The sequence below is a fragment of the Canis aureus genome, chromosome 8, assembly GCF_053574225.1.
Source record: "Canis aureus isolate CA01 chromosome 8, VMU_Caureus_v.1.0, whole genome shotgun sequence".
NCBI classification, from domain to species: domain Eukaryota; kingdom Metazoa; phylum Chordata; class Mammalia; order Carnivora; family Canidae; genus Canis; species Canis aureus.
In genome coordinates this window covers 75,168,567-75,184,694 of record NC_135618.1, presented here as the reverse complement: position 1 = coordinate 75,184,694, position 16,128 = coordinate 75,168,567, and the positions used below count along the sequence as shown (strand labels likewise).

The following is a 16,128-nucleotide window of genomic DNA, read 5'->3' as shown; positions in this document are numbered from 1 at the left end:
ATTAAAATCAGGGTTCTGTTCCCACAAACACACCCAAGGATCTCCCCATAAAAACACGGTGGTAATTAACAAACCTGCAGACCACACGCCACCGCCCTCCAGGCCCTGCCAGGCTTCCATGAGAACCTGACTCAGAATCCAGCCCCTGTCCTCACCCTTCAGACAGCAGGCCTTGCTCCTGACTGCTGTCTGGGTGTTTTAGCCCATGGCTTTTCGTGAGAGAGAGGCATTTTGAAGTCACGTAGGAGTATGAATACATTTCTGGAATTTTAAAAATCATTAAAATGATGAAAAGAAAATATAAGGGGCCTGCTTGTCTCAGCCTATTCCCACATCTGTCCTAAAGCCTCCTCTTTTCTCTCTCTGCCTCCAAGAAATTGCCATAGAGCAGGTGCCAAATTGGTTCCTAGGGAACCTGGCTCTGGGAGGAGCCCTGCTCTCTCCTGCGCTGCTACCCACCCCGGTGGCACCCCAGGGACATGTGCTTCACTGCCCAAATCCTCCAAGGCTGAGGCATCCCGTGGGCTGAGCCAGTCCCTGGCACTGTTCAGACAAGGGTGAAATCTATTTTCAGAATTCTCTTCCACTTTTAACACTCTTATGTCATGTGTTCACCCAGACTGGCCTTGCAGCCCAGATATTATATCTGTCCTGTCAACTGGCTCACCCAATAAACTTCATAGTTGCCCCAGCCAGGGAATCTGAGGGCACTTGGGGACAGCCAGGGAGGTCTGCTTTAGCAGAACATGCCTGTCAGGATCTCTAGATGACACCAAGGAAAGGTCCTCAGTCACACTGCAAATGAGGTCCAGCAGGAGAAGCCAGAGACAGATAATGAGTTCTCAGACATTTTTGGAGTAAATGCATCCAGGGCAAGAACCATGTTTGGCGATTTCTGTAATCTCCATGGGTTTCCCACAGGGGCCTGGCAGCCTTTGAGGGTCCTCTGCATCTGCTGAACACTGATTTGAGAGTGTCCATCCGACCTCTGTACTCCAAGGATGATCCAGGGGTATCACCTCAGCCCAGACTGTGTTAGAAATGCAGGCTCTCAGGCCTTGCTCTGGACCTGCTCTGGCACTGTCTACATCTTAGTGAGCACCCCCTCATCCAGTGACCACAGGGTGCCCCAAAGTTTGGGAACTACTACCCTGCATGCTGAGAGGGGGCAGAGGTGAGTGCATGTAAAACCAGCCACAGCAGCAAATTCAGAATGAATGAAAGAGGAAGGAAGATCAGGTTTGGATTGCATTCAGATGTACAAATTTGATCACAACTAAATACAAAAGCCTCAATTTAAGCAGGAGCCCAAAGGTGTAGTGAACAGGTGTCCTCGTTTACCAACTCAGCCATCTGCACTAAGTCAGCAGAATCCCACTTCCAATTGGAAAATTGGATTGCAGTCTTCCCAAAGTTTTGAAGAAGCCTCAGCAATGAGCCAATGAGCTCTTTCCACATCCCTGGGTGGCCTGCCAGCTGATCGATTTTAGATGCCAGCCTGTGCCTAGCAAAAGCCAGGTTGGATTTTCTGCCCAGCATTTGCTAGTGAAAGGAAAAGAAACATCAAGGTGATTTCTTTGGGGTCCTTGTGTCGATCTTCCAGAGGGAAGTGCAAAGCTTTCAAACCAGCCCAGCGAGGGACTTTTTCCACTGGTCTGGCTTTTTTAGGTTGGATTAATAAACCCTGGTTTCTTTTTCAGCTCAGGTATATTTTTCATTTGCTGATGACTGTAGAAAGCCTCCTGCTCACATCTGTATTATAATAAATGCATTATAAATGAGTAAGTAGGAAACAGTAAGGAAATGATGTTTTACTTTTAAATGCTAATTATGAAGCCCTGGTGCAGTTAATGTGCAGGGTGTTCTGTCAATTTTTAATGTTTATGCCAAGTGTAGTCTTCAATTTAACATGAGCTTTTAATCCTTTGAGTACTAAATTGCCTTTTAATGCTTGCAGAACAACATTGTGTTTGCACAAAGTCAGGTCTGAAAAATGTATTTAGTACAAGGTGTGTTGTGGGAAGGCAGAGACAAGGAGGGGAGGGGAACTCTTTTTTTTTCCCCCCAAGATGATGGTCCTGGAACACAGCAAAAGCAAGTAGCTCCCTGTTCCTTCAAGAGCATCATTTCCCATTCTTTCTGAGGTTGCTGGGAGTGTTGCTCTCCTGTTGCTGATTTAACCTTCTGGTGAGAGCTTCCAACTCCCAGGAACACAATTAGCCCCAGGGTGCAGCCTGCACCATCAAAAAGACCACAGCAGAACGGCAGCAAAGGAGCTGTGAGATGTGTTCTGACCACCCTCCCGGACACTGCAAACTGAACCAGAACAGTGTTGTAGGTACCCTTGAGGGTGCAGAGAAATCTTCTACAGCCATCCATGTATTGTAAAAACAAAACAAAACAAAACAAAACAAAACAAAACAAAAAACACAACGAGAAAACCTGTACACTTCCTATAAATAAAAGGACCAGAGAGATTTTAAGACAGGAAGAGGGGCAGAGGAAAGCATAGAAAGGTAGATAATGAGCCATTATCTACCCCAGTGATGGGCCAACTTGTGGGCTTCTTCCAGCTGGGGGAACCATCCCCAAACCTCTGTCCTGTGGGCTCAGTCCTATGTTCTGGAACATACTTCTCCCCCATTCCCAACACATCAGGCTGAACTCATCACTGCTTGTCAAATGCCCTCAGTGCCTCTGAGCCCTGCACATATATGAACTCATTTAATCCAGCCCATGAACTATAATATTACTATTGTTATTCCCATTTTGTGGGTGAAGAAACTGGTGTACAGAGAAGTCGAAGCCAGCAAGAAAGAGGGGGGAATCTAGGTTTTGCACTCAGTTCCAGGGTCCCAGGCTTGTAACCAGTTCATAGAACTGCTTCTCCAGGCTCGGCTGAGATGCTGCTTGTCCTGGCCTCCTGTCAATCTGGGCATCACCCACCTGTCAGGAGCTCCTGCTCAGATGCCAAGTGCCCTCTGCGGAGCTCTTTTGGACAACGACCCTTTCCTCTAGCAGCCACATGCACCCTGGTACAGGGGTCATGCTATCCTGTTCGGTGCCTGTATTTACACCGTATCAAGTGCCTCTGTAGCAGGACTTAACGCCACCACATCTGTGATGTGTGATTCTGCTTACTGCAAGGAACCCCGGCATGACCGTGACAGAGGTGGGGGAAAATGGAGTCCTCTAGCCTTGGGGACAAAGCCTCACTGGAAACCCAGTTTAGTGTGAGTCCAAATCCACTGGGATTGCTATTTTGAAGGACAAAAATGCTCGAATGTCAGCAATTTCACGTCATTTGGCGTTTTCCTGGCTGGGCCTCAGCGTGGGGTCAGAGCATCCCAGTGCTGCCCCACTGACCAGCCCCCAGCACATACGCAGTGCACATGCTGCCAACCCCAAGGTGTGTCCCTCGCTCCCCACCCTGGAAACTACAGTTCTTGGAAGAATGCATTTGTTTCTACATGTTTCCCTTTGGTGATTGGGCATTCACAAAGAACAATGGCCACAAATACACACTTAGTAAACTGCCTAATGATTAAATAACATATTACTAAAATTTGAATATAAAAAGGCCATCTTTACATGTGAAAGCTATTGGGCGGGCCCTCAAAACTTCAGTACAGCTGCTCAGACTGTGAGGGAACTAAACCCAGAGAGAAATGAGGGGGGGTTCATCACTGTGTCAGTTCGGCGACGACACCAAGTACCACATGAGGCCTCCCAGCTATCCCGTCCTCCCAGCCAGTAGGGCACGACTGGCCTCCTGAAATACAGGTACCCACGAATCTCTCGGACACAGGCAGCCACATCGTAATTTGATGCAAACCTGTTAGCTTTACAGGTCCAAGTACCAGTGACTGAAGGGATGAGGCAGGTCTGGAATTAGGAAAAGACAACAAACACCAAGGGGCCTTCCTTGTCTTGTAAACTGAAGAGTGATTTTTCAGATCTAGTCGACTGCAAGGATCAAAAAGCTCAGTAGGGACAGAATGTCAGTCTGTCCATCTTGCTTTAGCTGGCTTCTGCCCTTCTTACCCTCTGGACCAACAATTCTGTTTCTATCTTAGTGCCGTCAGAAAACAAACAAGCAAAGCCCAACAATGATAGACCGATTATTTGGTTTCAGGCCCAGAGCCCACTGCTGACAATGTGACTTAAGCCATGACCATGTTTCTTTTTTTTTTTTAATTTTTTTTTTTAATTTTTTTTTATTTATGATAGTCGCAGAGAGAGAGAGAGCGCGGCAGAGACACAGGCAGAGGGAGAAGCAGGCTCCATGCACCGGGAGCCTGATGTGGGATTCGATCCCGGGTCTCCAGGATCGCGCCCTGGGCCAAAGGCAGGCGCCAAACCACTGCGCCACCCAGGGATCCCCATGACCATGTTTCTACTGGGAAAATGGTGAGACTCACTCTGAGATGTGGCACCGAATAGTCACTAAGTACCCACCAAACTCACGATCCTTCTCTCTCTCTTTCTCTCTTTTAAAAGATTTTATTCATTTTTAGAGAGACAGAGGAAGAGTGAGTGTGAGCGAATCAGGAGGGGAAGAGGGAGAGAGAATCTGAGGCTGACTCCAGGCTGAGCATAGAGCCCAAAAGGGGGCTTGAACCCACAATCACAAGATCGTGACCTAAGCTGGAACCAAGTGTTAGACGCTCAACTGAATGAGCCACCCAGGTGCCCCTTTCTTTGTTTCTTTTTAAAAAGAAATCTTAAAAAATATTTTTATTCCTTTTTTTAGAGAGAAGGAGCCAAACTCATGACCTTCTATAGCACAGAGTTGTCATAGGTAAGCAACTGCCCAATGAAGGAAATTATCTCCTGGCCACTCCCATGCCCTTTGCAGCTAGTTAAGGCCACATGACCATCTCCTGGCGACGACCCAGAAGCAGAGGAGGTATGTGTCACTTCTCGTCTCCTTCCCCTGGGCTGGGTGGATGGAGAAGAGTAGGAGGCTTAGGGCATGTCAAAGCCACAAGACAAAACAAGCCGGTTTCCCGAATCACTGCATGGCAGAGATTCATGGGGCACTAGGAATATCCATGTCAAGACTGATGGATGAGAAACAAACATCTATTACATTCATGCCTCTATTCCCTTCAGGTTCCCCTTGCTACCAGTGCTGCCTTTATTCTAATGAATGTATAGAACCTCCAGTTCCTCAGAAAGAACCTCCTTCTTGTGCCATAGAACTTACCATCATCTTCTACCTGGAAAGTGGGGAAATGTGTCTGAAAATTACCACAGATGTCCAGCTGAAAAGCAGCAGAAACTAGCAAGTAGTAACAGCAAAACCCCTCAGCTACCCTGTCTTCCATAGCATGGCTCAAGAATCACACTTTAGGGGGAGGGAAAGACCAGTGACATCAGTTTACTTTCTGCAAAATAAGCTGAAAAAGTTGAGAGCCCAAGTTGAAGTTCTTGCTCCGTGTGCTCTCAAAACTGCTGCATCCCTCCACTGACAAGGCTTGGCAGGAGCAGAGGCGGAAGGCAGGGAAGACCTTACCTACGCTGGCCTTGTAACAGGGTACAGCCCAGAGTCTTTTAAACACCTGCCTACTCTCGGTCATGGAACCTTCCCCCAGGAAAAGGCTGTGGAAAGCGACATTATTATTTCCTCATCTGGGATAAATTGCTACAGGCTTAGGCATGTAGGCAACAGAGCCAGAGGAGTGATTTATGAAGTCCCGTTTCTCCCTCCTGGCCCCAAGATGCAGTGATAACTCTGCTTTAACATGGGGGATTACAGCGTCCTAATGAATCACTGCCCACGTACTATCTGCCAGGTGACCTGCTGGGTTTGGAAATGAGGATTGTCTCCCAGGCAGTCCTTGGGATTTCCCTTTCCTTCCTGTAAGACTTTTCTGCTCTCTGGGGCCCACGGCCACAGCCTGGCTCAGGGAAAGGCTGGGCGGTGGTGCCTGACTAGGATCAAGTGCATCTTAGGGTCTCCCCACTCTTCTGATGAGGCCCCATCCACCGCCCTGGGCTCAGCTACCCAAGCCACCCCCCCGCATGTCATGAACAGAAAGCATTCTGCTGTGGGCTGGGAGAGTAATGTGGCCCTTCCCACCCGGTGCCAACATCCAGAGGGACGGCTGTGTCAGCAGAGCTGCCTGGGCACGTGGGAAGGGCCGGCAGCCCCTGCCCAGCCCCCGTCTCCTGCTTCAGGGGTCCGTCTCCCACTTGCAGCCTGGCTCACCAGGCAAGTGCTCCGTGGAACTGCAAGAAAAGGTTCCCACTTTCTCCCAGGCAATGAAGGTGTTATTTGGCAGAGGTGGGTCTGGCTTTCTGAGAAGGTGGCTGTTAGCATTCTAAGTTCTTTTTATGTCAGGAATATGTCAAAGGTCCGTATCTGAGAGCCATTGTCTCCAAATAAGTCCATGCGTCAGCCCTGAGTGAAGGGCCTGCCTGTGCCACGGGGCCGGGTACGCCTTCCCAGCCTGGGTGGCTGGGCCAGTCCTCGCCAGCATTTATGGGCGCCCTGGTGAACAGAGAGCGGTGTCTCCCTTGACTCTCCCCAAAGTGAAGACATCATCATCTCCATTTTTCAGATGGAGTTAAGGAAGTTGCCCAAGGTTACAAAGCTCTGGGTGGTGGAATCAGTTCTACCCAAGGTCTGAGCCCTACCCCAGATGTGTGCGCACCCCATGCCCCCTCCTCCTGCTGGCCTCCTTCCTAGGTGCCAGCAAAGGAAACTCCTCCCTATTTACACCCCAAGGGCTCTGGGGCCCTCTTCTGCCCCTTGAGCCCTTCCTGATGTGCTCTCCAAGGCAATGCCCCCCCACCTTTCCCCTTCTACCTAATTCTAGCCAGTGAAGCCCACCCACAGGGCAGAGCTCATCTGAGGGCACCTTCCCACAGCAGTGGGCCTTTGGCACTGTCACGCAGAGTTTTTTCTCTTCTGGTGGGCCCTGTATTTTCCCTGCCATTTCCCTTACTTCTGCCCCTGTCTTAGCTGCCCCGTCAAATGAGGGGTGGCATGCCAGAGCGCCAGCTGCCCTGGCTGAATTCAAATGCCAGCTGTGAACAAGAACAGAGAGAGTCCACTCTTGGTACCTACACTGTTGTCGGGGAGAATGAGAAATAGGGTTAATAAGCAGGGGCATCTGGGTGGCTCAGTCAGTTGTCTGACTCTTGATTTTGGCTCAGGTCATGATCTCAGGGTTGTGAGATCCAGCCCTGTGTTGAGCTCTGTGCTGAGCATGGAGCCTGCTTGGGATTCTCTCTCTCTCTGACCCTTCCTTTGATGTAAGCTCTCTCTCTCAAAAACAAAAATTAGGGAAGCCCCAGTGGCCCAGCGGTTTAGCATCGCCTTCAGTCCAGGGTGTGATCCTGGAGACCGGGGATCGAGTCCCATGTCAGGCTCCCTGCATGGAGCCTGCTTCTCCCTTTGCCTGTGTGTCTCTGCCTCTCTCTCTCTCTCTGTGTGTGTGTGTCTCCCATGAATAAATAAATAAATAAAAATCTTAAAAAACAAAACAAAAAAACAAAAAAATTAGATAAGTAAATAAGCAAATTGCAGACCTGACAGGTATCGGGACAGCCAAACTGAGGTGGGGATGGCCAAGGGGGCCAAGAAGGCTCCATCTGCAGAAGGATGAGAATGGGTCAGGTCTCCACACCTGGAGAGAATGAGTCACAGGGGAAGCTTTGTAGGTAGAGGACATGGCTGAGGAGGGAAGGAGCCGAACAAGCCCCAGGAACAGGAGTGGGGAGTGGGGGAGAGATGGGGAGGGACTGGTGGAGGGGTTGCAGAGGCTAGAGCAGGAACCTCAAGGGCAGAGTCTGGATTGTATTCAAGGTCACTGGGAAGCCTCTGGACCTTTCAAACAGGGGGATGCAGCGGCCTGATCTCTCTTTTGCATCTGCAATCATGCTGGGTCCTGTGTGGAGAAGGTGTGGAACAAGAGAAGAAGCAGAGGGTCTTGGGGATGGATGACTGAATGACCTACCGGTCCTTGATGCACTGTCGGCCTTCGGCATGCGGGGTGGGGTGGGGGTGGCTTAGAGGAGGGAGGATAATGCAGGCTGGGGGGAAAGACTTCTCCACTCACTTGCTCCGTAGCCTGGGGGGGGCGGGGCACAGGCAAACTGTAACATGGCAAAGCCCTGGCTCCTCTAACGTAAAATAGAGTTGAAAACCCAATACCCACTTCACCCAGTGAGGATACCATGATAGGATACACAAAATGCATTTGGCCCAGGGCTTGTCCCATGGGGCACGCTTCCTACTGGCAGCTCTTCACCTCAGCAGAAAGGGTAGGCGCTGTGGGGCAGGAGGCAAGGGCATAGGCAAGGCTTTCTCCTATCTCACCCCACTCTGCTTTCCACAGGCATGATGCGAGGGTGTCATACAGATGTGTTGTATTGGGGCTCAGTCACTCGATTGCTTCCTCATCTCTCTGCTTGCTCGGTACCTGCGCGGACCTAGGGGCCTGGATCCCTCCCTGGGCCATATTAGTCTTCGTAGCACTGATCACTGACATTACTGTAGACCTTGGTAAGTGTCTCTGTGTTCCCGGTATCTCCACAAAGGTGGGGACTCTGGATTTTTTGTCTCCCCAACCTCCCCGAAGCCCAGTTCTTCTGACAGTGCCCGGACTATAGCAGCCCCCTGGGGGATATATATGGATTGAATCCTCACCATAACCCCTGGGAGGGAGGCGATATCAGCAACATGGTTATTCCATGATCCTGCAGGCAATTAAGCTGGCTCAGCGAACATGCCCCAGGTCACACGGTCAGTGGGTATCAACCCTGTCTTGCAGCTGGAGACGATGAGGGTATAGGGCATTAGTTGTCAACCCAAGCTGCACACAGAACTACCTAGATGGAGCTAGGCATTCCTAGCCACATCCACATCACTGAAATCAGAATGTGAGCTGGAGCCAGGAGTTAAGACTTTCGAAACTTCCTGTTGTGTAAACCAGGTGGAGAGTCACCAGTCTCGAGAGTGACATCCAGCAAGTGCTCAGGACTTGGAGGAGAGTTATACTGGTTGCCACTGGGATGGCCCGGAAGCAAATCTCCAAGAGAGGCCCTGCCAAAGCTGACCATGACCCTTACTCCAGGTCCACGGCGGCCTCCCACTGGTGATCCCCAGGAATCATCCTTTCCTGTCAGAGCTCAGGTAAGCCTCACAGCAAGGCTGCTGGTCTCCTCTGAAAACACAGGACTGCCAAGCTGCCCTAGGAAGCTTTCCGTATGTATAACACGCTCCAACAACCCCCGAGGCTCACCGGGGAGTGGGCTGGAAAACCAGTTTAGATTCGCAAAGAAGCTGGTATTAAAATTGCTGAGAGCTCTCTGGCTCAGGCGGCTATGCATGTTAGGGCCTGTGAATAATAAAAGGAGAGCTTGTAATTCTACTAAAAAATGAAATTTCCCCATTTCTGCAGAATAAACAAAAACAAAATAATACATTAGCTCTGCAATATGTCTGTGCTTCAGGGCTTCAGATTGTCATTAAAGTTGGATTTTATCCATGACAGATTTCTCCACTTCCCTTGCACCCCAAATAAGAAGACATGCGGCCTTACGACAAATTCCCTTTTCTTTCTATTTTCTATCTGCATGTGGTTTATCCATACTAAACTGCAGAGGAAGTTGCCCAGACCCTGGTCTCCTGTTTGCAATTCTTTGCTTTTTAGGCTCTGAAACACTCCCCTGGGTGTTCTTAAAAATCCTATGGGATAATGTTGAAATAATCCATCCTTCAAAATATAGGAAGATAAAAAGAAGCTACCCCCCCTTCCACCAACCTGGGTACCCTTGGTTGTATAAGGGAACTCAGAGTCAGAGAGGGGGCTCTGGCCCTGGGTTCAAAGCAATCAGCCTCCATGAGGGGCTGGATTCAGCAGAGACACGGATCAAAGGCTCTGGGTGGTGACAGCAGCCAGCACCATGGTGACAGCAGAGCTTCGAAGCCCTTACCCAAAGAGACCAGGAGCCTGCTTCCTCTGTGCCCTAGCACGCGTGCAGGTATATGCAGGGTGGGGGGAGGAAGGAGCTCTGGCTCCACCATCACAGGCACCCCCGGTGCCCCAGGCAGACCTTTAGGGGCTCCGCAAGTAGGATGGTCATCCTCAGGTCAGAGGCTGAGATGTCCCAGCCAAAAGGAACTTTGACTGCCACGTACAAGGTAGGTACCGACCAGGCCAGACCTGAGGATCACCTGTCTTGGGCCACCAGAGGACCAGGAGACTGAGGCAAATGGGAGACTCTCACTACAGCAAGTCCTCGCTCCTGCTTCAGCGAAGGCCCATGTCGGAGGAAGCATCAGCTTCATGGTTTTCCTTGTCTCCTCTGCTGTGGGCAGAGAAAGTGTGGTGCCTCAAAGATACCAGTGCTAAAGGGGAAAAGAACACCAAAAGGACTGGGTGTGCCATGCACTGGAAAACGAGTCACTTGCCAAATCTGGGGTGCTACAGAACTAATCCTCCCAGGGCCTCAAGGGGGGGCCAAGCTTCTGGGTTCTTTCCCCGTGATCCCCAGAAACCCGAGGTTGCTTGCTCCTGCTGGCACGTGGTCACATACAACTGGGGTGACTGAGGTGACCCCAGGCCGGCATCCCTTGCCATGGCAGGGATGGAAAAAAGCCCCGACGACAGCAGCGGGTTGGGTTACAAAGCCCGGATCCCTGAGTCGGGAAGTGGCACTAGGGGAAAAAATAGCAGCCAATTAGACACTGGTAATATTCCGGAGACAGCTCCACAAGTGGCCCAGGCTGACAGAGCAACTCACATCTAGCTTTGATGTCTTGATAGGTTTTTAACAAATTCTCCTTCAGTTATCCAGCTGCTTAGCTAATCAGATATTATTACCTCCTTTGTGCTTCCTTGCTCGCTCCCTCTGTTTATCAGGCCTGCCTTGCTGTAAAAAGAGCTCCATAATGATCCCTATCTAAATATTTCACTTCTAATACAAAGGTCTGTGTTTTGCATGCCAGAGAGACTCTACAACTCAGTCTGCTGAGAAGTAGCTCCCCTGCCTCTTTGGAGGAAATGCGCTGATTCCAGTTGTACACGGTGTCAATGGAATTTTCCTGAATTATGTGTCCGTGCACACGAAGCTGGGGAGGCAGGCAGCAAGGCTGTGGGTTAACTTCAGCCCACACACGCTGAGGACGTCTGCAATGACTGCTGACTGGCAACCACATTCTGCTCATCCTTGGGCTTTGTCCTGACATTAGCAAGCCAGAGGGACATTTAGGCAAACCACAGACTGCCATCAGAAAGCCACAGAGAAACCATCAGGGGGTATGAGCAAAGCACCTGAGGGGTCTTGGAGAAGAGTAATTGGCAGAACTTGGCATTTGGCTTTGATGTTCCTGGTCCCCAAAAATGTTTCTGGATTCTTTCTGTGATTTTTAATACAGATATGACATAGTCCCAGCATGATCTATACACCTGCTCGTAGGATGTGTGTGAAATCTGGGTCTTGAAACTCAGCACGTGGTGGGGGATGCTTGTCCTCTGCATGGCTGTGTTGGAGCAGAGTCTCCCTATGGTGTGGGTTCAAGGTAGATTATAACTTGTCTTAATGCAAGAACAGAGCAAGGTCACTGCAGGAAGGCATGGCCAGACACCCCCAGAGAAGTAAGGAGCTTCACTGACTAGTCCAACAGATCTGTGACACTGGGTTGCCTACCGATTGGGATATCCAAACAAAACCGTGTCATGCCCCTGATCAAAGCCATCTGACAACTTCCTCTACCACTGAGAATGAATCCCAACCTCCTTACTATGGTCCATCAGGCCCTGTAGGGTCTACCCTTAACTACCTCTAAGACTTTGCTGCTGACCATGCTCCCTTGGCTCGTTGCTCCAGCCACAGCATCTGCCTCTTTGCATAGATCCACAGATCTTGAACACACTGAGTGTATTTGTACTTCAGGGCCTTTTGACTTACTCTTCCGTCTGCCTAGAACATATCTCACCGCAGATCGTCCTATGGCTCACTCCTCCACATCCTTCTGGGGCTCAGCTGTCACCCTCAAGAGAATCCTTCCTTGACCAAAGAGCAACACCTCTGCCTCTGCCACCATATTTCTCCCCACTTCATGTCCTCAGCATCTACAACAGTGACTGATACATACTAAGTATTTAATAAATACCTGTTGAATGAATAGAGAAACAGAAACATCAGATATCTTTCACAAAGGATACCAACAAGAGCTTCCTAATGGAAAGGTTTCCTAATGGCAATTCAGGCCACATTTTTTTTGCTGCTTTTCCACACTTTCTGCAAGCTCTCATAGTAGTCCCCTATTACCCATCATCCTTTTCTTCCACGGTATTAGAATTTTAATCCAATGTAGTAGTCAAAAATTGAAACACATTTCCCAAACTTCCTTGAAGCTAGGAGAGGCCCTGTGGTAGAATTCTGACAGTTTCTAGGAATCTGACTCTTGATCCTCGCCCCTAGTTCCTCTTTCTCCTTTGCCCATACCCTTTACACCTATCCTGCTGCTTGGAAGGTTGATGTCTGGCTGAAGGTCCATCTTGAGCCATGAGAAGAGGGCTGCATGGAGCATAAAGCTGGAAGAAGACTGGGTCCCAGAGGGCTCAGACAAACAGGATTCTGCACTGCTTACTTACAAACTTTCCCATATGAAAGAAATTTCTTTTTCGAGCCACTGTTATTTTTTAAAGTCACCTAGAGCTGAACCTCTGATACCCACTTTGCTTGCATTTTCTATTTCTTGGTGGAAATTGCCCCAAGTAGATGAAGGAAATCTCAGAAGTTTGGGCAGAGTAGCAGAGGTTGAAAGGAGCAAGGAGCGTGGCTGGACATCTGTAGACACGAATGGCCTACTGAAATCTTACTGCACGTGGCCATGGAACTCCTAGGGTGGAAAGAGGAAAGGGCCTCAGAAGTGAACTCAGAAGGGTCAGCTCCAGACCACTAGGACCTGCCCAAGTCTTCTTAGTTTTTATGGCCTTATCTCTTCATCTGTACAATGGAGGTAATGGTTATGGAAAGTATTTAAAAATTAGATATGAAAGAGCTTTGCAAACTCTCAATCGCCCTAAAACTACAGAGTATTTAAGACTTAGTTCTATTGGGCCTCTCACAGATGAAATTGATTCTTATAGTTCTTAATTTCTTACCATCTTACGTATGTAATATCAAAAAACCAAGAGTCAGTAGTTTAAATCACAGAATTAAATAACATTTTAAACTATGCCATGAAATTAGGATTGGCAGAGGAGAACTCCTTAAACTTATTTGATTTTTCAAATTCTTATCTATTAATTAAAACAGTCTATTAAGGCAATAACAAGTCATGTATTTTGTGCCACAATGGAAAAACAGGCATTGTATGATTTGTACTACAAAAAATGAAATTACTTTTTAAAATGTATCAAGGGTCCCAAGGTGGCTTATCTATGCCCCAGAAGGACTAGATCAAAGTGCCAAGGACCAAAAAGAGTCAGCCAGTTGGGTAAGACCTAGTATCCCAAAGACTCAGCAAGCTCAGATCCTAGTAGGCATCTGTAAGTCCTGCCAGGTAGAAAAAGCACTGATGGGGAATCCAGATGTCTGCTAATGATCAGGAAAGACTGCTGGCAATAATTCCAGAGAACTATCCGTAGACAGTAGACTCTTGGCAAGGCTTTAATTTGTAGGTCAAAGCAAAAGGTGCTCTAGTCACCAACTGGGGGGGGTTAGGTCAGGTGCGGCAGACACAGTTGGCTGCTTATCTGATAGCCATTCCCCTTTCTTCTCTGTCAACAGAACCCTAATTATGGTACCTGCCCAGCCCCAGGGGAGACCATGATTGGCCCAAACCAATCATGGCCATCTCATTTCCCCTGTGCTAGAGGGCAAGTGATGCTCTTCTAACCAGTAAACTCCAAAAGGAGACTACTGAAGGCTTCGGAGAACATTCTCTCTGTGGAAGTAGAGAGCATAAGGAAGAGCCCCTATGATTATCTCCCTCCTTTCTTCCTGCGTGGCATGGGGCCACATGAGGAGATGACATTCCACTTGGAGTTTCTATAGCCATCTTGCATCTATGAAGGAAGTCATTTTCCAAATATCAAGATGGCAGGTGGAAAGACTAGAAGCGCCTGTGTTCTCTGTGTCAACACTGAGCCTCAACAAATAGGCTTGTAATGGGAGATGAGGATCTCTTTTTTAAAGCCATATTTAGTTGGGTTTTCTGTAACGAGCTGGTATGACAGGGTTCCACTCCTCGTGGGCTCAAGGGGCCAACTGAGATGCCAGCTGCTTAACCTGTGTCAGCATGAAAAGGGGACGACTGTGACATGATGAATATGTGGAGCACCAGCTCCTTTCTTGGGTCTCCTTGACTCGGGTCTGACTGCACAGAGACTTGGCAGGTGATGCTGAAGAGCCTCTGGAGCAGGGCACAGTCCTGGCCAGGGATGGGAGGTCCTATCCCCAGAGCTCAGGGAGCACACTCTTCCTGTCATGGTGAGCACTGGAGAGGGCCTGCACTCTAGAGGGGCCGGTGCAGGTCTTGGCTGTGAGACAGCACAAAATCTAGGAAGTGGGCAGGGGCCCAAAATATAGGCACTGCCAAAATAATCTGATGGTGTGGGATGTCCCTCATGCACAGAACCCGCGACAGAATCACTTTGAATTTGAATTCTAAGACATACATTGTGGGTGTCCCAACTACAGGGACTAATTATTTCAAGTTAACTTGCTGTGCACTTGGGGCCCTGTTTTAAGAGTTTCACATGGTTGTATTCATTGGCCTTTTGACTGTCAAGAAGAAAGGCTATTACTCCATTAGGTAATTTAAAAAGAGAAGTGACAATTTTTCAAGTAATTATCAGCAAAACCGCCAAACAGGAAGGTAGAACCTGAATATCCCACTGAGAGAAACGACCAAGACAGAAAATAATGCGCTATATACAATACCACAAAAGCAAACTTCTTGACAGATGAAGTACTTTATCATGCCATACTCACGTTTCTTTAATGAACTGGCCTCAGTGGCTGTATTCAAACCACGAACAGAATTTAGTCTTATTTCTTATGCTGAGAAAGTCTAGAGACTATTAACCCTGAAATATCTAATACTGTATATTCTTGCAAATAAGTAAACTAGTTCACCATCCCATAGTTTTCCTTGCTTTACAGGAACTCTTTAGCCATTACCAAGGAAGTAGAATCAATGTGATTAATACAGTGTTTAAAAAGTAACTGGTACCATTTACACTCCTCTGTGTGTTCTTCAGCTTTGAACAGACCTGTGGACCAAATCTTGCCCAACATCTGCTTTTGTAAATAAAGTTTTATTGGAACACAGTAAGGCTCAATAGTTTATGTATTGCCTCTGGCTGCTTTTGTGCGAAACCAGCAGAGCTGGGGAGTTGCTGAAAGACTGCATGGCCCTCACAGCCCCAAATATTTACTATCTAGCCCTTTACAAAAAATGTTTGCTGACCCTGGTTTAAAATAATGGTTATTCTTTTCCTAAATTGACAGATAATGTTCATTCTGACAACGCTCCCATATCTTGCAGAGTAGTAAAGCACTGCAGTAATTCCATAGTTCTATAACCATTAACAATGATTTCTAGCTTATTATGGGTTGTGGCACAGAAAAGATAGGCTGTGGATTACATATAATTACCTGGGTCCTGACTCTAATTCCACTCTTTCTCTTCAATTCAAGAAACAAATCACAGTGCAAGGGAGAAAGTCGTGTTGAGGCATTAGCACTGAAGGGCGATAATATTATTATCATCATTAAAGGATATTACTGAAGGGAATCATTCTAATTTATAAAAACAGTAAATAGTTTGCAAATTTCCAAGCCTTAACAATTGCTGATAACCAATTACTACAACACACTTACAACTGATTACAATGCCCCAGTGGGACCAACACCTTGGAAGAGAACCACTGATCTAAATTGGTGATTTCAGAGAAACAAATCCAATCCATGATCTCAGGATTTATTCATCCTTTCAACATGTGAGTACCTACTGTGGGCAAGCATTCTGGAATGCAAAGGTAAGTGAAGATACCAGATATAATCGTGGATCTCAAGACGCATACACTTCAAGAGGACAGGACATAATGTCAGTGGATTATTGCCAGTTTGGCGGAAATGAAGAGGAAGTAATTAATA

The 16,128-nt window shown here is 48.0% G+C and overlaps 1 protein-coding gene and 1 long non-coding RNA gene across 13 annotated transcripts in view; one reads left to right on the top strand and one right to left on the bottom strand.

Moving 5' to 3' along the window:
• AUTS2 (activator of transcription and developmental regulator AUTS2) overlaps positions 1 to 16,128 on the bottom strand; it is a 1,127,680-nt gene that overhangs the window by 110,588 nt on the left and 1,000,964 nt on the right. The gene's annotated exons all lie outside the window — the stretch shown is intronic.
• On the top strand, positions 4,760 to 15,290 carry LOC144319755 (uncharacterized). Its single transcript, XR_013385488.1, has 4 exons — positions 4,760 to 4,909; positions 8,349 to 8,515; positions 8,946 to 9,145; positions 10,964 to 15,290. It is a non-coding gene; the product is annotated as an uncharacterized LOC144319755 (long non-coding RNA).